Raw genomic sequence first — 20,997 nt, 5'->3', positions numbered from 1 at the left:
TACACCATAGTCTTTCGAGACTGAAGGTTGCCAACCATCTCCCTATACTGAACACTATCTCCAGATCTTGTCTGGTCTCAGAAGCTAAGCAGGGTCAGGCCTGGTTAGTACTTGGATGGGAGACCGCCTGGGAATACTGGGTGCAGTAGGCTTATACCATGATCTCGGAAGCTAAGCAGGGTCAGGCCTGGTTAGTACTTGGATGGGAGACCGCCTGAGAATACCGAGTGCTGTAGGCTTACACCATAGTCTTTTGAGACTGAAGCTTGCCAACCATCTCCCTATACTGAACACTATCTCCCGATCTTGTCTGGTCTCAGAAGCTAAGCAGGGTCAGGCCTGGTTAGTACTTGGATGGGAGACCACCTGGGAATACCGGGTGCTGTAGGCTTATACCATAGTCTTTCGAGACTGAAGGTTGCCAACCAAGGTAGGGATTGGAGACCTCTAACCAAATCAGAGGGCTTTCTAGATTTTTTTATGTGGACACTATCCCTGCTTTTGGCTGGGTGCTTAGTACACGGGAGACAGGGAGAGGAAATCTGGCACTTTTGTTTCTGAAAACAGGGATGACAAACATTCAAAATCCCTGCGGGGCCACGCAGGTTGAGGGACTCGCTGTCCCCAGATGGAATTTTGGTTCCATCACTCCCACTGTTCCGAAAAGCAGATGAAAAATCTGTGATTCTGTTGAGCCTCTGGGGTCTAAGTCTGCAATCCTAACCACACTTTTCTGAGAGTAAGCCCCCCATTGAACAAAATAGGACTTACCTCTGAATAGACCTGGTTAGGATTGTGCCCTAAGTGTATGAGGAACTGTTCTGTCTCCTCTTAGGTCTGCGTTTTTGATATGGTTTGCTGGTGCCGAACATTATGGAGAGTTGGGTTTTTATTTTGCTGATATTGAAATAGTGTTGGCTACTGGGATCTTTTAATATGTCATGGGTTGCCTTGAGCACTTGTGGGAGGGGGGAAAAAAGGAATATTTTAAGTTAAAACATGGATCATGGCTAGTGGAGATTTAAAACTGGGGGTGGGTGCATGGGTGGGTGGGTCTCATTGCTCTTAGGTTAACATGTGACCACTAAACCATGTTGACCTCTCATGCTTATGTATTTGTGTACGTATACAGAGGTGCGCTATTATCTGTGTGTGTGGGGGGGTTCCGTTCCAGAACCCCACACAGATAGCGGGAACTGTGGATATAGGTAAATATCTGTTCCCGTGGGTCCAGACCCTTCAGAGGTGAGGGGAGCACAGCCTCTGATGAGCTCAGACTGAGCGAAAACACATGAGTTCCATTTTCATGAAGAAACTGGATGTGACATTTTTAAGTCATGTGTTTTTAGCTGTCAAACTCAAGTCAGCGTTCCAGAGTGGGGGGAGGGCGGGCGGCAGGCAGGTCTGTGGGCCGGCCATGGCTGAGCAGTGGGTAGAGCCAGGCTCTGGCCCTTGTACTGGATCCTAGCTCCAGTCCTGGGTGACTTGGAGCAGCTTCGGGCTGCTTGGACTTGCGCCAGCTAAAGAAGTGGCGTAGATCCAAGTAGCCCCGTTGGGGCTACTGTGGCATTACTGGGGTAAGGGGAATGAATTCCTCTTACCACAGGCTGAGCCACCAGCAGCCACAACCCCATGATGGATATGGGGCAAGCCAGCCTGCCTCCCTGTTCCAGTGCGGTTAGGATTGGGCTGTCCCTGAGATAGCTACCCAGGCAGTGGACTGGTAGGGTACTATCTACTTGCCTTCACTCCTCCTCCTCCTTTTATCCTGGAGTCAGAATAAAAGGGGAATGGAGCAGAAGTGTAGAGGAGAGGAACTGAAGGTAACAGAGGAATGCTCTGCCGTATTGCATTGAAACCTGGATGAGAATTCATCCTAATCTTAAATCCAAGCGAGAGCTTTGTGATTTGTCCTGCACGGCTTGGCAGAAACGTGGTTATGAAAGTTTGTCTTGGCCTTTGCAACTGTGAGTCTTGCACTAAACTCCAACATTTACAAACTCCAAAGTTGCCTTCCAAGTTTGAAAAGGCAGGATGGGAAGGAACAAGTGGGGGACTCCAATGGACATGTTCAACCGCATCTTTGGATCCAAACCAAGGTGTGGATTCAACATGGTTAAACAGTACGACGACTGTGAAATAAAACAATGTAACATCTATCACGGAGTGTAGACACAGTAGTAAAAAATGGATTTTTCTGGTGTGGGTTCAGGCCCGATCACGGTGTAATACTAAATGCTGCAATATAGAGTGGTTTTTTGGGTGGGCACTGCTTGAAAATGTGAATGGATGGGATCAATGTAAGATGTTCCAGAGATATGGGGTCACCACCAAAAATGTCCCGATTCTTGTTACTGCTAACTGAACAACAGACAGTGGAAGACCCGCAAGCAGGGATTCTCTGATTGGTCTTAAAGTCCAGGCACATTCATAAGCAAGGAGTATTCCCAGTCCCAGACAGCTTAGGGGCCTTATTCCCACTACTTTGAGCAAATTGCAGTCACGTGGAGTCTTAACTCACTCTTCAGTGAGAACATGAAGAGGAATGGCTGTAGGTTTAATTGGTTTTATTGTTGTATACCTCTTTAAGCACTGGAAAAGTGGTATATAAATCTCTCAGATAAATAGTTCAGTGGCAGTACATCTACTTTGTATACAGAAGGTCCTGAGGTCAACCTTTCGGTACCCATCTAAAACCCAGGAGAGCTGCTAACAGAGTTGACATTGCTGACCATGGGTCAGTCTTGGTAGAGAGCAATGGCTTATTTATTTATTTTCCACATTTTTATACCACCCTTCCTCCAAGGAGCTCAGGATGGTGTACATAGTTGCTTCCCTCCTGTTGTCCACACAATAATCTTGTGAGGTAGGCGAGGCTGAGAGAGAAAGACTGGCCCAAGATCACCCAGGAAATTGGTTTCCCATCTGGCTCTTCCAGGTCTGAGTCCAACACCAAAATCACAACAAGAGCCTGCCACATATACCTTTTAAGCCGTCAAAGTTTCACCAGCCTGGAATTCTAGGCATTTTGGTAAGGTGAAACATGCCCAAAAAAAAATATTGCGTTCTAAAAAGTTTTCCAAGGAAATTCGTTGGCACGACTCGGGTCTCTGATGCCCTAAATGGCCCTACCTGCTCCCTTGATGGGTTTTTTTTTTTTGGTTTTACGGTCATGGGAGCCCCAGCCTTTCAGCCCAGCCCAGCCCAGCTGTCCCGCTGAACTGTCGCTCCAGCTGTTATGAAGCAATGGATTCCTGTTGCCAAGATATGGATTTGGTTTTAATAACAGTTAGTGCAAACATTGTGAATTTACGGCTGCAAGAAAGCGTTTCTGAAAACGGCCAAGCCTGGCTATAATTTTTCAACCACACCAGCTGTTTGCACTCTGCTCATACCTGACATGGCCCTTTGAAATAGCAATCACTGTATTTATAAGAAGGGAAGGACTCATAAATATGTCAGGAGCGGAATATACAATGCCATATTTCACCATTTTCTATTTTAAAATGGTGAGTTACGGCTACAGAAATGTGGGCCCATTAAAGGTGATATGATGTATTTTGTGTCTTGTTCGGGAGCCCATCCATCATGCAGACAATAAAGAAAACCGCACTTACTTTTTTTCCCCTTCCCTGTCGCCTGTAATTTATGATGCCCCGAAAGCTGTAACCTTTTGGCAGGCTTTGCAGAAACTGCTGCACTTTTAGCAACTAAATAACCTTTTATAAGGTTTTAAATGTGTTGCTACAGTCTCAATGCACTTGCTGTATCGATCCAGAAGATCTTGTTTGGTGGGGGGAGGAGAAGAAAGCTGCTGGTGGTGGTGGTTGGGGGGGAAGAGAACATGATCTATAGCTGGATCGATAACGGGATATAGATTGTCGAAAGATGCTCCTAATGATTTTGGCCAGCTGTCATCTTTCAGCATGTGTCTCCCAATCTTTTAAGGCTTTGGACTCCACTTAGATTAATTAACCCTGCCAAGGCTCTCAAATCGCAGTGCAGAGGAAGATCAAGGAACTGCTGTGGGTTGTTGTTGTTTTTTTTTTTTGTACAAGGCCGTTGCCAATCCCAGCTGGTTAAGCAATGCGGGTGAAGTGACAGGCGAGAGTGCCAAGACGGTCACGTGATCTGCCATTTTAAGCGAAATCGTGCTGAGGTCGCCTTTCTTGCTTTGAAGACTTGAGTTGGTGGTGCTTACAGAGCAGTTATTTTTTTCCAGTGCGCAAAGCGCTTTACAAGTTGAGGTCATTTTTGTGGCAAGCATCACCTTCCCCATATTGCGGCCGAGTCTGAGAAGGAGCAGCCACTACTTAAGATCACCTACTGACTGCAGCAAAAATGAACACCAAGGGGTGAAGTTCTGATTCACAGCTCTTTCTAGTAGATGCTGTGGAATACCAGCTCTCATATGATTCAATAAGACTGGTACATCAAGTGCCTTCAGACTATGGACCCCGAAAGGGTATACTACAGATGGGGTGTCCACACAGAGGGGGGTGGGAGCAAACACAAAAACTAGGAATCACAGAGGGCAGGAAATGAAAGTGTCTAGCCACAAGCTGAAGTCTACAGGGTATAAGCATGGCAACCACAGTTGGAAAGGTTGAGAAACTGGATCATTTTTTAAATTGGCAAAAACTGCTTTGGGCAGTGAAATGGACCCCATCAAGAAGGCATGCTCTCGTGGTCTGGGCCATCCATGAGGTTAACTGAGGTGCAGTGCAATCCTATATTGCCCTATATTGTATCTAGCACAAGGTTGGGGCCAGAATCAGCTTAGCTGGAGGTAAGGGGAAACTCTTCCCCTTACCCTCATGTAAGCCCCCACAGCCCTGATGGGTCTCCTTTGACCAGCGCCATCTCAGGAGGTGATGGAAGTCCGAGGAGAATGGAGCGGCTTGGAGCCACTTTGTGTTGCTTGGGGAATGGGGTCAGGATCCAGCATAACTACAGGGTCCCAGCCCTGCCTCCCACTCCCTGTCTGTCAGCCCCCTAGAACACCCTCTCTCTGCCCTCCCCCTGCCCTGGAACACCTCCCTCCCTCCTCCTCCCTTCTGCCTCCTCCCTGCGTTGGCTGAGCTCGGATGGCACAGCCTTACCTCTCTGTGTCGGCACGGAGGTTGGATGCAACCTTGTGGCCATCACTCATCTCTGCACCAGCCCAGCCGACCGATGAGGAAGTGCAAACATGCTTTAAGGCATATTTGCGACTCTCCTGGGCCGGCGCAAGTCCCTTGCGCCGGCCTAACTCCCAGTTAGGATTGCGCTCATGGTAGCCTCAGGTGATGGATGGGGGAGGCATGTGCCATCATCGATTCTTTTTCTCTTGCTCCCCAAATCTGAAAAGAGAGGAACAGAAATGTAGAGAAGAGTGGTAGAGGAGAAGAGTGGTGGGATAGAGTGTCAGAACATCTAGCTCACTACTCTGCTTCCCAACACTCGCATCCTTTACAGTTCTGTTTCTCTTCCTGTTTAATTCTAGGAAGGAGGAGGTGGAGGAGATCGGCAGAGGAGTGGCTTCCCCCCTCCCCGGGTAAGCAGGAGGGGGACGCTGGTGCTTCTGCAGGCACGGAGAAAGTCTTGAGCCAGCTGTGGTCTTCACAAGGTCCAAAGGAACACACTCAAAAGACAAGCATGATTTTATCTCCGTTGTGGTTCTAATTTCCCTTTCAATCCCTAACAGCAGGTTAATGATACGTTATTATGTTTCAAAGCTACGACTGTTTCTATAGCGCTATTCCCATTCAAGGGGATAGGAGTGTTTTCCTCAAATACCTTATGATGAAAATAACCCTGCCAAGAGCCCTTCGGAACTCCGGCAGCTCTGGAGAGTACCCAGAATGCTCCATCCTCATTTACTCAGACAAAAGGCCTCTAATTAGCTTTTTGTTCCACCCGATTACGAATGGGAGTTTTGACCTTTAGAAGTGATTAGTTTTTAAGTTAACTCATTTGTACGAGGGCCCCTTTCTAAACTGTATACACAAGCCAAGGCCAGGATTTTCTATATGCCATGCTTAATAAGTTCAGCGAGGCAGTGGCAGCACTAGCGTTTGTGCCACCCGGTTCTGGTCACCCCTACGATGGACCTCCTCCCATGCAGTGGGTGGGGCAACCCTCCAGGCACTGGGCGTGGTGATACACCATTGCCCCGTCCCATTGGTTTTTTGGCTATAACGTTTGGTAGAATAGAGATATTTCAACATAGTTTGTTTCACTGCATTCTGCATGACATCACACATCAAATGATATATAACATGATGGTATTATTTGAAAATACCAAGGTATTAAAAATGTTGGCCAGTAATGGTATCACCCCCTTATGTGCGCTTCACCTGGTGAGGCCCACACCTGCTAGCAACTCCTGTGCTTGCAGGTTTGATGAGTGATTTGCAGAAGATTATCTTGTCTTCTGACATCCTATACCTCCCTCCCTCCAAGGAGCTCTGAGTGGCATTTATGATTCTCTCTCTGGTTTACCCTCACTCAGTTTTACTCCTACTCTAGGCTGAGTGTGAGGGTCTGTACCACAGCCACCTGCCTAGGGAGCTGTGTGGAGATGCAATCTGGGGTTTCTTTAACTGTGAGTCTGACATGTTAACTACTCCATCATGCTATCTCAAAACCAGAAGGGGAAATAACATCTGAACCGTGGAGCGTATTCACATGCCGTAACTGAATGCATCTAACACACTTTTTCATTTTAAACATGTGGATTGGTATTGGGGTAACTAATGTAGGGGAGAGCAAGGGTTTGGTCAGGCATTGGTCAAAGGCTTACTTGGCTGGACCATCTCCTCAACCCCTTGGTACTAGTTTTAATCTGAAAACCTGGAAGAGCCTTAGGCTGAAATCCTAACCACACTTTCCTGAGAGTAAGCCCCATTGAACAAAACAGGACTTACTTCTTTGTTGACCTAGTTAAGGTTGTGCCCTTAGTCTAAGTATCCTGAGCTAGATGGACAGATTGTTCTCAATACACTGCGTCCTCTGCTGTGTTTGCACCTGGCCTAGATGCCCTTTAACAGGGGATTAGACAGACTTATGGAAGCAAAATCCAGCACAGATTACAATGATTGTATACAACCTCTGGATTTCAGAGGTAGCCTCTCTCTGAATGCCAGATGCAAGGGAGTGGCGACAGGATACAGGTTTTCCTGTGTGCTCCATGAGACATTGGATGGACCATTGTGAGATACAAGAAGCTGGTCTAGATGAGCCTTTGGCCTGATCCAGCAAGGCTCTTCTCATGTTCTGCATAGCCATTCTCACATTATGACAACTTGAGAGTCCTGTGGGCATGGAACTGCAAAGGGAAGCAGCACTGCTCTTCCCAGGAGGAATCATGTCCTTAACACTTTGTTGACTCATTAAGGTCAAGGCAATGTGTTGCAAGGTCTTAGTGGGGAGAGTTGTGCCTATTCTGAAACTCATAAGAACATAAGAAGAGCCCCACTGGATCAGGCCAAAGGCCCATCTAGTCCAGCTCCTGTACATCACAGTGGCCCACCAAATGCTTCAGGGAGCACACAAGACAACAGACACAACCTGTGTCCTGGTGCCCTCCCCTACACCTCCCTCATACAACTCTCCTCTCCTTGCCTCTGAAAATTAGCTGGCAATCTCCTGGAAGGAAAAGCCCAAGCCAAGTATACCTGCAGAAGAACCGTAGATAGATATGAACCCCTTGCTATTACGAAAGAGAACAATACAAGTCCTTTGTAGTCATCAAGTTCAGAAATGCATTTTCATTCTTTTATCTAAGGTGAGCCCTGGGGGCTGGGGGAGGCTTTTGCTTTATTACCTGAGATTATTAAAGAACAATAACAAAAAAAAAGTGATTGATAATGAACCGTTAGGAACTTTCCATTCTGCTTCGAAACGCCGAATCATCATAATGGAACCTCACTCTGGGCGTTTATCGGGAGATGCGGAAGCCATTGTTCCTCCACCTTTTGTCTCCGCATGGTTTATCAGAGCCAGGGGGATTACGTCTATCTTGGCTGATTATGCTCCACTCCTGTTAGTAGATGCTGTCTCTCCGTGGAAGAGAAGTGCCCGAAGATAAATTACCGTGCCTGGTAGCTCCTCTTCAGAATTTTTAGGTCTTGGCTCAACCGTCTTGTTGCTGGGGGGGAGGGGGGGCTTGGGAAGAGAGAGGGTGGGAGAAGTTCTCTGTTTTAAGAGCTGCTCGTTACAATGAAAGTCCTTTTTGTCCTTCCCTATTTTTCCCATAAGACCAAGTGATGGCTTCATAGTCTGATGACTGGGGCTGAGTGACTGGGGGGCCAAATAACATGGTACGTAAAATGTGTGATGTGGTATCATTGTGTTTCTCTCTCTCTCTCTTTCTCAATAATGCACTGGGGGTGGTGGTTGGTGAAACTGGGTAAAGTCACAGCAAGAGGTAAGAACATAAGAACAGCCCCACTGGATCAGGCCACAGGCCCATCTAGTCCAGCTTCCTGTATCTCACAGCGGCCCACCAAATGTCCCAGGGAGCACACCAAATAACAAGAGACCTGCAAGGCTTCCTGGGAATTGTAGTTAAGAACATAAGAACAGCCCCACTGGATCAGGCCATAGGCCCATCTAGTCCAGCTTCCTGTATCTCACAGCGGCCCACCAAATGCCCCAGGCCTTTGTTCTCCCCCCTGCAGTGGCATCACTAGGGTTTATGTCATCCAGTGCGGGAGGCCAGCACTTCATCCCCATGATGGACCTCCTTCCGTGCAGTGGGTGGGGCAACGCCCTGGGCCGTGGGCATAGCAATGCACCATCGCCCCACCCCTACTGTTTTTTTGGCTATAACCTTTGATAGAATAGAGATATTTCAACACGGTTTGTTTCATTGCATTTCATTGCAATTACGCAACAAATACTAAATGCCATGATAGTATTGTTTGCAAATACCAAGATTTTAAAAATTTTGGCCGGTAGTGGTGTCACCCCCCCCATGCGTATCACCCAGTGCAGCCTGCAACCCTGTAGTGACGTCACTGATAAGGAGGGACAACTGTATGTCCTCCATGCTCTTCCACGGGGCCATGACCCTTTTTCGTAGCAGAAACCCTGAAGCCTCCTGCTTCCATGTCCTCCGTTGACCAAGCTTCTGCCACCATTTCTGGAAATCGGATGAACCGGTTGCTCCTTGGCCATGCCTAAATTATACGCAGCACATGGGTTCCCAAAGAATCACGCATGCACAGAGGCTGGAGTTTACAAGCCTGCCTTTATGAGCCAGCAGTCCCCCCTCCCCATGAGGGTTTCTTTCTTGCACACATGCTGAACCCTTTGAGCCGATGACTGCACTCTTTTATAACATTGCTGTTTCCTGGCCTCACTTTATTACATCTGTTCTTTGGGGTATGGTGTTATAAATTAGGTATGTGATGATGTGTAATCACTAACGGGAAAGCCAATACATTTTCACTGCCACAGCAGCGAGACAAATAAAAGGGGTGGGGATGGAGCCTCGCAACGGCTTTTGACAAAGGGGCTTATTTGGAGAGCCAGGTCCCAAATTGAAAGCAATGTTACCCTAATGCCGCCGGCTTCATCAAGCGCTCCTGGCTGACACTTCCTTGGGGGAGGAAGACAGCCTGACATTTTAACGAGTGCCTTTTTTGTTGCTGTTGTTTTGGGTTCTCCCGCTGACAACTTCAGACTGCCCACCACTTCTCCCTTTGAGCTCAAGTTACCAATGTGGCTTTTCTTGGACTTTGAAGGCCGTTGAATGGTTGCCTGCCTGTGTTACACACACATGCGCAGGGCGAGATCTGGCACCCAAAGGTCGGTAATCTCAAAATTAATTTGAAATCACATGGCACAGGTCATTCCGAGCCATAAGGTCAGCCCCACTAGATCAAGCCGTAGGCCCATCTAGTCCAGCTTCCTGTATCTCACAGTGGCCCACCAAATGCCCCAGGGAGCACACCAGATAACAAGAGACCTGCATCCTGGTGCCCTCCCTTGCATCTGAAATTCTGACATAGCCCGTTTCTAGAATCGGGAGGTTGCACATACACATCAAGGCCTGTAAATCGTGATGGATTTTTCCTCCAGAAATTTGTCCAATCCAACTGTTACCCTGCAGATGCCCGATCTTGTCTGATCTTGGAAGCTAAGCAGGGTCAGGCCTGGTTAGTACTTGGATGGGAGACCGCATGGGAATACCAGGTGCTGTAGGCTTATACCATAGTCTTTCGAGACTGAAGGTTGCCAACCAACCTTTTAAAGGCATCTAGGCCCGATGCCATCACCACATCCTGGGGCAAGGAGTTTCACAGAGCCATAACACATTGGGTTTAATAAGCATTTTAAATTTTTTTTTAAGTAAATAAAATAATTATTTACTGATAAGGCAACACGTGTATCTGGCACTTTGGACACCTTGAACAGGGCCAGCCCATTCGTGAGGCCAACTGGAGCAGGCCAATCTGGTAGCAGATTGGTGGTGGTGGGAGGGGGTGCTCATCTGGACCTACTTGCCTCCGCTGCTCCTCCTTCTCCTGCTCCCTGGAAAAGGAAGAGGGAGGACAGAGAGGAAGTGTGGAGGGATTGAGAGTGCTGAGCTTTGAAGGTGAGAGGAGAAGGGGTTGGCACATCATCTGGTAAGCGTGATGCCACCTCAGGCACTAGGAGGTCTTGGGCCAGGCCTCAGTGATAAGAAGGAAGGACAAAAACATTGGTGGTCATTAAGTCCATGAAGAGAAGAATCCACAATCCAAAGCAGGGTAAGGACTTTATGAGCAGTAATCAAAAGCTATCAACCAGAGGTGTAATGCTTTGCCCCAGAGCCTGGGGCTGTGATGTCCCGTGATGTTGTGATGTCACTTCTGGGTTTACCCCAAAGGAGGGAGCGATTGCTGCAGCAGCTTTGTGTCCCTGTTCTTTCTCCTGTGGAGGCTCCCCTTGATGGAGAAGAAACAGGGGCATGAAGCTGCCAGCACCTCCTCTGTAATTAGGGTGGAACCTGAGGAGCAGCCATGAACCCCCTTAGTGTAGAGCCTGGGGAAGGTGCCCCTCAGACTCCACCCTAGTTATGCTTCTGGTATCAACCAGCCAGCTTTCCACTCCTACAGAGTTCTTCATCCAGCCTAATAGTGAGTGAAAAAAGGAGGGGGACCATGCATTGTAGGTTTAACCTATAGCTTGTAAAATCAAAAGATGGAGTTCAGGATGTTCTTGTGCAAGACTTGTGCAGCCCCTGACAGGTGCGGGATGGTTTCAGCATGCACAAGAGAGCACAAGACACACCTCCTGATAGTGGTTTAAATGGGAGGAACTATTCACGGGGATGTTATCTTTATTAGCAAAATGACCCATCCAGAGTGAGTCTGCTGTTAGCAGGAATGAGCTGTGTCCAGTCTCGCAGAATCCATTGGCATTTTGTAGCCAGCTTTGCTATCCTTGCCAAATTACCGATTTGGTTTCAGAGGAGCCTTTGAAGGCCTGTCTCCGAATGTCAAGTTTTAGCTTGCTTACGTCTTTGTTTCAGTTATTATCCCTTTTTAAAACTCTGCCTTTTAACTTTAAAAGCCTGCAAGGCAGCTTTACAAAATAAAAAAAAATAAAAAAAAATAAATGAAAATATAATCACTGTCAGTCTTTTCCCTCTGCCCTAGCTAGGAATGCCTGCAGATGGATCCAGTTCTTGCTGGAAAGGTGGAGAGAGATGGTCTCAGCCAGGCTCGAGAATGGGGTCTGCCTCTCCATACTCTCTCTCTACTGCAGTTCAGTGATGTGTGGTCAGGGACTGGGGGAATGGAGATCAGGGATTGGAGCTCCCGGACCACCCAGACTTGAGCTCTTGGACAGTACTGAAGATGTTCTATGGTTGTGTCCAGGAGCTTTTCTGAGGCCTGCAGAGGCTGTGCGTGGTCTCTGCGGGTTTCAGAAAGTCCCACCCCCCAGGGTGACTTTTTGAAGCCTGCAGAGACCGTGCACAACCTCTGTGGCCTCAGAAAGGCTCCTAGGCGTGACCGGAACAAGGTTCTGGTTGCGTTTGTAGGCCTAATGACATGCATCGTTATGTCACTTTTGGGGTCATTTGATGTGCACATGACCCTGCTGCAGACAAGCCCAGTCATTAGAAGGTGACTTGGATTGATCTAAGGTCCTTTGTCCCTCATTTGTCTTGTTTGCATCCCCAGAACAATATTAGGAATGAAGGAACTCCTTTGGGTTGAACAAGAAGCATCAAGAAGACCAGACAGGAGGTCTGGTCTAGAGGGTAGAGCCTCCATTTGCCTGAAGATAACATCCACAGGTCGCCAGTTCGAGGCCACCGGCACTGTGTGACCTTGAAGCAGCTGACAAGCTGAGCCGAGTTATTCCATCTGCTCTGAGCATGGGAGGATGGAGGCCAGAATGTGAAACCAGATCAGAAAGAAACATCTGAATGTTGTGGTTCTTGAAAGATAGAAACCTTCTTTCAACTGTAAAAATCCCTACGGGGATTTAAATAGCCTGCCTATGTAAACCGCCTTGAATAAAGTCTTGAATAAAGACCAAGAAAGGTGGTATATAAATACCTGTATTATTATTATTATTATTATTATTATTTATTATTTCTTTGTATGCTCAAGGCTGAGGCAGTTGCATTTGGGGCTTGGAACTCACAGCAATGGGTCCAACCAAGTCTTTGTTCATCTCATTTTTATACAGGCAGATTTTGGGCAGGTGTCTTACAAAAAATTAAGCCCCGTATAAAAGGGATTTTCCCAATTGAGTTGACCAAGCTCTGATGCTCTAGCCCAGCAATTTTCAACCTGTGTGCCACAGCACATTGGTGTGCTTTGAAAGTTGTACTGGGTTCTGTAGCTCTGTTTCTAGGGCAAGTGTCTGTAGAAACAAATTGTCTTTCCCTCGTTCTCCATGGGCAGAGGAAAAGGGACAGACAATTCATTGCTACAGACAGTTACCCAGAAACGGAGCCGCAAAACTCCAAAGAGTCTCCCAGAAGTCAGAAGTGACATCACAAGAGGGGCAGACCATAGAGAAGATCATAGAGCTGAAAATTGTTGCACTAGCTCACTGTTCTCTTCTCCTCCCCACTTCCTCTTCTGTTCAATCCTTGTGAGGATTAAGGAGGCAATTTACTAATTTTGTACCAAACATTTTGGGTGCACAGAAGATGTGTTGCAAGAGCAAGCCAAAGTATGAAGGGTTCTTGCGTGGCACAGCGCACTGTGAGCCAATAGCGATTTGCGGAAGGGCTATCTTCCCACCCGATTGCCTATATTTCATAGAAGAGACGCTGACAATTGGACATCATGCCATTCCTGAAAAACCAGGAACTTGAAGCAATTTTTGCTGAACTTTTGCAGCGCCAAAACAAATCGCCCTGTTCGTGTGATAGAGCAAATAAATCACACCCAAATGAGAGCTGTAATTCCCAAAAGTACACAAGGAATTGATTTTGCTATGACAGCCAGGGTGATGAAGGGGTGCCGCAGCATCTTTCAGCTGCAGTCTCTTAGTTTACTCCTTTCTTTTGTCTTTGCAGCCTGTTTTACGCAATCGTAGAATACCAGGGAACAGATCATGAGGTTTAATCCTAGGAAGTTCAGATCCTACCCAAGTGGGTGCTTCAGGCCTTACACACTGAGATCTGGCAAGTCCAGGCAAGGAATTGTAGAGCAGGACGGTGCTGTCCTAGGGCCCAATCCTATCCAATTTTCCAGTGCGGGAGTTCTGTGCCAATGGGGTATGCACTGCTTCCTGTATTGGGGAGGCGGTTACAAAGGCCTCCTCTAGGTATGGGACATTTGTTCCCTTACCTCGGGGCTGCATTGCAGCTGTACCGGTGCTGGAAAGTTAGATAGGACTGGGCCCCTAATTCAGGATAGTGGTGTCGCTAGGGGGCACAGGAATTTAGCTTCACTGGGTGACATGCACAGGGGCGGTGTTACCACTATTCGCCAAATTTTTTAAAATCTTGGCATTTTTGACTAATACCATCATGTTATTACCCCTGGGGGCTGGGGGATAAGAATAGGCCCTCAGTTTGGCTGTACTTGTCGTAAGAGGCGACTAAACAGCCACTGGGTAGATGGGACTCGTCAGCCTGGGAAGGCAGCTCATCTGAGAGAAGGAAAGACTCTGACCCCAAACCTCCACTGCCTTGTGGCTACATCCAATTATGGAAAAGGCTTCAGGAGTCAACCTCGAGGCAAAATCCGGAGCTGGAGTCGCTGAGGCAGTCCATGGCTGAACACAGTCACGTTCTGGCAACTTCTGCGATGCCGCTGGAACCAACCATATTGGCCTCTGCCTTTCCATTGGACCATTTCAGCAACATGGAGAGGGGGGATTTGCTGCATGGGTAACAGCCTGTCCTCCATACCTACTTTACCCAGGCTTTGTGCACTGGAGAGAACACTCTGTTCCAGAACCACCATTCAGAGCACAATACCATAGTCTTCTGAGACTAAAAGATGCCAACAAAGCATCATGTTATATATCATTCAATGTGTAATTTCATGCAGAATGCAATGAAACAAACCACGTTGAAATATCTCTGTTCTATCAAAAGTTCTCCATGACCCCCATCCTTTTCTAATCCATGTGCTTGGAGAAGGAGCAGAAGGAGCAGTGACTTAGAGGTGGCAGCGGTTGCCTATAGGGATCTGTGAGGTGTTCTTTCAACATCATAGCTGGCATGTGGGATGCTCATTATCCATTAATTTAAGCACTGTTATTGGAACATTTCAAAACCTGGCCAGAATGGGCCAAAGGCGTCCAGTGTGTAAAATATCACCTCTCCTTTACTTTAGTTCTGTAACTTCTTCTCTTCCTGTGCCCTGGTTTTGAAAGGGAATTGGGAAGTGGAGCAGAAGAGGAAGCATAGAGGAGAGGAGAGTGGTGGGCTAGAGTGTGACTCTACTCTCCTGTCCTCCATACTTCCTCTTCTGCATCATCTCCCTTTTCCTTCTCCAATCCAGGGAGTGGGAGGGGGAGGAGGAGGAGCAATGAAGCTGAGTGGGCAGATGACGGTGTGGACCCTTTGCTTCTTAGGTGACCATACAATTGACCTCATGAATGGGCTGGCCTAGCTGGTATTTCTCCAGTTGTCTCCAGTGCTTTAGGCACTCCCCTCTTTTCTTTCCCCCTCTTTTTGAACACACTGAAGGCCCAATCCAATCCAATTTTCCAGTACTGGTGCAGTTGTGCCAGTGGGGGTGTGCGCTGCATCCTAAGGTGGAAGGGCAGTTACTGGGGCCTCCACAATGTATGGGAACATGTGTTTCCTTACCATGGGGCTGCATTGTGACTACACCGGAGCTGGAAAGTGGGATAGGATTTAGACCTCAGGTATTGTCTAACACTGTCCATTGTCATACATGCAGGTATAGAAAAGCAACTGAAAAATATAAGCACCTAAACCATATGAATAAGAAAGAAGACACCATGAGAATAAGTAATGTGTGGATACCAGCCCTAAGCAATGCTACACAGAGAGTAAGGAACCAGCTGGAGTCAACAGCTGAGAACCATGTTCCTAACTCAGCAGGCAATCAGATAGAATCTATATAAATAGGTGAGCCCTGAGTTTTAGGTCTTGAGGAAGTTATAGCTTCTGGGGGGGGAAGTCAACCAAAGTTGTGGGTGAAATGTAAGGTTTCAGTTTCTAGCATGCAGTTCTTGCTTTTTATCATTGGGTTTAGCTTTTTAACTTTAGTCTTCAGTTTTAGTTTAGTTTTATTTGTCAGTTTAAGTTTTCATCCCTACTTTATTTTTACTTTTATTCTCAGTTGTCAACTTTTATCAGAGTCGGCAGCTCAGTTTTTAGGCTTTAGTTTTTCAGCACTTAGTTTTTAGCTTTAGCATAGACCAGGGGTGCCCAAACCCCGGCCCTGGGGCCACTTGCAGCCCTCGAGGCCTCTCAATGCGGCCCTCAGGGAGCCCCCAGTCTCCAATGAGCCTCTGGAGTTTTGTTGGAGCCCACACTGGCCCAACACAACCGCTCTCAGCGTGAGGGCAACTGTTTGACGTCTCACGTGAGCTGTGGATGACGGTTCCCTCCACTGCTTGTTGTTTCACATCTGTGATGCAGTAGCAAAGGCAAAGGAAAGGCCAGCCTTGCTTTGTGCAAGGCCTTTTATAGGCCTTGAGCTATTGCAAGACCTTCATTCATTCATATAAGTTCCATCTTTAATATATTCATTTATGTAAACATATGTAAATTTATTCAAATTTTAAATGTAAATTAGTCCCCCCCCCGCCCCTGACACAGTGTCAGAGAGACCATGTGGCCCTCCTACCAAAAACTTTGGACACCCCTGGCATAGACCACAGCACTTACCCTGGGGAAAAAAACCAAACTTTGATACTAGGTGTATTACCTGGCAAGAGGAGGAAGAGCACTTGACACACTGCCCCACATGCTAGGAAGTCTTGGGATGCCCCTGAAGACCAGAAATAGGAAAGCTCAGGTTTCTACATTCACTCCATCTCAGGGATGTGTAGTATGGGGGAGGGGGGGAGGCAGAACCACCCCATTGTAGTCCATGGAAAAGCACTGCAGCTGCCCTGTCTGCTTACACCTGAGGAGGCTCACCTTCCTCCCCAAGAAAACAGGTGTAAGGAGAGTCTCCTTGTGTGAAAGCAAGCAGGGTAGCTGTGGTGCTTTTCCATGGGGTGGTTCTACCTCACCTGTGGCCCCCGCACCTTACATCCCTGCTTCATCCGGCAATGACAGCAAAGGGTTCAAGTCTGAAGGAGGCCAAAATCCTACTGACCATATTGCATTATCAAGCTAAATCCGAGTAAAGGGGAAATGATTCCTCCCTTAATTCTGGTAACTTGTGATGAAGAGAAATTTCATCCGGTGGGTGCAGCTAGAGGGGCTGCACAGGTAGCAATTGCACAGGACTTCAGGATGCCCGGGGGGGCAACAGTCTGGCTGCCTGCCAGCACAATTGCCCCCCCCTCCCCGCAATCACCCCTTGTGCCTCTTGCAAAAAAGTGCAGGGGAAAATAAGCACTCTGCAAGAGGGGCAGTGGGGGTCGCAGTCTCTGGGTCCTTGCTCTGGGGGCTTGGGGGGCAAGCAGGAGGGGGCTGGGATGAGGAAAGGCGACAGAGCAAGGGGAGTGAGCAACCGGAGACTCCAATGGGCACTCATGTTTCTTGGGGGGAGAGCAGGAGGGGGTGGATTTTTTAATTTTTCAATTGAAAAAAAAAAACCGCTGGTGTGACATCACACCCCAAAGTGATGTCACTTCTAGGTGCGGTGCAGGTGGCGTCATTTAACTTTGCCCTGGGCTCCAGGCTGGTTAGCTGCGCCACGGATTGTTGCAAATTAAACCCGAGTGTATGTGATGGGCAAATGTGACTGTCATCTGGAGGACCAGATAGAGAATAGAAGTGAAAAAAAAAATGACGGGAAGGCTTTTGCAAACACCCTCCCCCCCCAAGACCCCTTTTTCAAGTTGCAAAGGTTTGCTAGCAAACTCTCAGCTCCATCTTAATGAGTGCTGGATTCTTGAAGCCCTGTCTCCTGAAAGCGCCTGGCCTTGCCTGGCTAAACCCCTACCTTCCCCTCCTCTCCCATTCCCCTTGCGAGGGAGGAAAATGGCCTCCTAAATGAAACCTCCCACTGACATGGAAATAACGAGTGAAATGAAAGCATCGAGGGAAAGGGCTGCCCAATCTGGAGTTCCTTTCAAGGAGGGTCTCTGACCCGCTTCCCCTTTCTCCATGCACCAGCTCAGAGGAAAATCCCCTTAGTTATTTCAATTACATGGATGACTGGCGAGAGTTTGAACACAAGTAATAGAGTCGGCAACCCTTGATTGAAGTCTTTTTTTTCCCCCCCACCCCCCCCCCTCTCGGTAGCACCATTTGAATTGGCATCATTGACCTTCAAAGAGGGGGAACCGCTAACGCAGGGGTTAACCTCAGTGCCACTCATTTGGGGCCTGTCGTTGGCGCTTAAGCCCATGGCAGGTGTTTTCTGTTGTAACCTCGGAGCCCTGACACCTCTTTGGTGCGGAAGGAGCCCCCTCTCCTTTCCCACTCCCCGGTGAAAGAGGCATTTGCTGCCGGGCGGACATGTGGCTATGACATGTGGCCAATGGCCAAGATATGTGTGTTCAGTTCAGTAAGGCCTTTATTGGCATAAAAGATAGGTGTGTGCGTTCCTGAGCTAGGACTGGCATTCCTGGCATTCTGCTCAGTGGGCCCTTAGTGTCCACGAGAGATCTGTTCCAGGACCCCCTGCATATACCAAATTCCATGGATAATGAAATCCTTGGGGGGGGGGGGGCTGCGCTGGCAAACTGGAGGTGCCTTTCAGAAGCATCTGGGAGGTCCTCTGAGGCCCTCCAGCTGCGGGCTCAGCATCCTTGGATATTCAAACCAGCAGATGCCAAGTCTGTAGCTTGCAGAGGATTCGACATGATCAAGAATTCCCATCAAGAACTAGAGGAGAACCTACACATGGCAAACATTTGCTGACTATCTAAGGGGGAAACAGTACAACCCTATTGCCTATCGTGGAAAGTGTAGGCTATCACAGGTTTATTATATAAGAATGTATGTCCATCGGAGCCCTGCTGGATCAAAACAAAGGGGCAGGTGGATTGATGGGTTAAAGACTCAACTGTAATGCAGGATGCCCTTGGTTTGACTCTCAACTCAGCCATGAACTCCCTAGATGGCCACTCCCTCTTGGGCTCAGTCTTCCCATCTGCAAAATGGGGATAACAGGACTGGCATACCTTATAGGTTGTAAGAAGGACTTCAAGATAACACCTGTGAACCACTTTGCACCCTCCAGAAATGCTAAATATAATTATCTAAACTAGAGCCCAATCTGATCCGACTTCCCAGTGCTGATGCAGCCACAGTGCAGCCCCAAGGTAAGGGAGCAAACATTCCCTTACCTTGAGGAGACCTCCATGACTCCCCCCTCCCCATTGCAGGATGCAGTGCATGTCCCATTGGCATGTCCCATTGTGGAAAGTTGAATAGGACTGGGCCCCTAGTGTCTGAGCTACATCTTTAAATGAAATATAGTCCATTTCAAAGTAGAAATCAGTGTCTGGATAAGAAAACACTGGAATGATGACATTGAAAATCATTTTCTTATGTTCTTAATGAGGTGTGGCCATGGAGAAGGTGTTGTGCCCCTTTAAAATCTACCACTACGGTTCATTCATTCATTCATTCATTCATTCATTCATTCATTCTACCACTACACCACTGGCCACTGTTCTAAAAAAAATCCTCAGGTTTTCTGTGTTAATAAATGTGTCGATTTAAGCATGGACAGATACAGGAGGACAATGCACCGATGATGTTGCTGTCTGAAGCCCACCTTCCCCATAAGGCGAGTGAGTGAACAAGTTGTGACAATCCCCTGACTAAACATTTGTCAGGAAGCCTCCTTCTCCTGCTCTGTGAATTTGTCTAATCTCCTTTCACGGGTGACCTCAACTGTCACAGTGCAACTGACAGACTTACCGGCGATTCGAATGCTGTCAATCAGTCATCAGCCTTGTCTTCCTCTTCCTGTCCCCCCCCCCCATACGCCATTTATTATTGATTTGTGAAAATGGTGGCCTTGATTCATTCTAAATTTCATTCTAAGCTTCAAAATTTCTTTACGTACCTGTATTCTTTATTGGTACCCGACCTTTCTTTCCTGGTGGAAAACCTAAGTCGGCTTGCATCAGATTTATAAACAATTTTTTTAAAGAGGCATAAAACATAAAAAGAAAATCCTCTGGATCAGGCTGAAAACCCATCAAATCCAGCCTCTTATATTCCGTAGCAGCCCACCAGATGCCCCAGGGAGCAAACAAGACAATAAGAGACCTGCATCCTCTTGCCTCTCCCTCCCACCTGGCATTCTGAAGTAGCCTAACTCTAAAACCAGAATGTTACATATACCCATCATGGCTTGTCATCTGTGATGGACTCCTCCTCCATCAATCTGTCCTTTTAAAAGGCATCTAGGCCAGATCCATCACCACATCCTGTGGCAAGGAGAACACTCCCTTCCTTACCCACTGGCCCACCAGCCCCCATTGCAAGTACTTACTGCACCACCTCTTGTAGATATGCCACTAGTGGGTGGAGTTTCCTTTCATTTACCCGGAGTCTCCAGCCAATGCTGCTCATGGAATTTGAGTTTTGAGTTACTCTAATGGCAGACACCATTGTTTGTGGCTGATATTCCAAGCGCACTTCCTTGGGAGTGAGTGCCCACTGAACACAGGAAGTGGGACTTCCTTCTGAGTAAGCGCTCATAGACTTGCCCACCCCCCTTTCTCTAAATTAGTTTTGTCAAACTGACATTTATCACTGTCATGATTTGCCAGGGTTTGATAACATTTGCAGGATTAGGATGAGCTCCATCCTGCTGTGTGTCCAACCATCCCATCCCCACCATGCCATAAAGCAGCAAGCTTTAAATAGCAGATAAGTCACCACATCCTGTGGCAAGGAGTTCCACAGACTGACCACATGCTGAGTAAAGAAATATTTTCATTTGTCTGTCCTGGCCCAACACTCAATTTTAGTGGATGTCCCCTGGTTCTGGTGTTATGTGAGAGTGTAAAGAGCATCTCTCTATTATTATTATTATTATTATTATTATTATTATTATTATTATTATTATTATTATTATTATTATTATTATTATTATTACCCCGCCTTTCTCCCCGAAGGTACTCAAGTTGGCTTACAAAACAAGGTTAAAACAAATTAAAAACATAGTTTAAAAACAGATAAAAAACATAACATATCATAAAAACTGTAGTCAGATAAAAACTAGTCAGATAAGAGCATAGCACAGCAAATTAGAAAAGGATCAGGCCTGTAAACAGATGTTAAAAAAATATTAAGAGATGTTAAAAAGATGTTAAAAAGGCCAGGAACTCAGAAGGCTTGTCTAAACAGAAGGGTCTTCAGGCCTTGCTGAAAAGTTTCAAGAGAGGGAGCAGTTCTTAAGTCAAGGGGAAGGGAATTCCATAGTGTTGGTG

General features: G+C 47.2%; 1 pseudogene; it reads left to right on the top strand.

Moving 5' to 3' along the window:
- The first annotated feature begins 10,080 nt into the window (after positions 1-10,080).
- Positions 10,081-10,194, top strand: LOC136662933 (5S ribosomal RNA; annotated as a pseudogene).
- The last annotated feature ends 10,803 nt before the right edge of the window (positions 10,195-20,997 follow it).

Source organism: Tiliqua scincoides, chromosome 11 (assembly GCF_035046505.1).
Source record: "Tiliqua scincoides isolate rTilSci1 chromosome 11, rTilSci1.hap2, whole genome shotgun sequence".
Lineage (NCBI taxonomy): Eukaryota > Metazoa > Chordata > Lepidosauria > Squamata > Scincidae > Tiliqua > Tiliqua scincoides.
The sequence above is the reverse complement of the archived record's forward strand: the minus strand, read 5'-3'. Positions and strand labels throughout refer to the sequence as shown.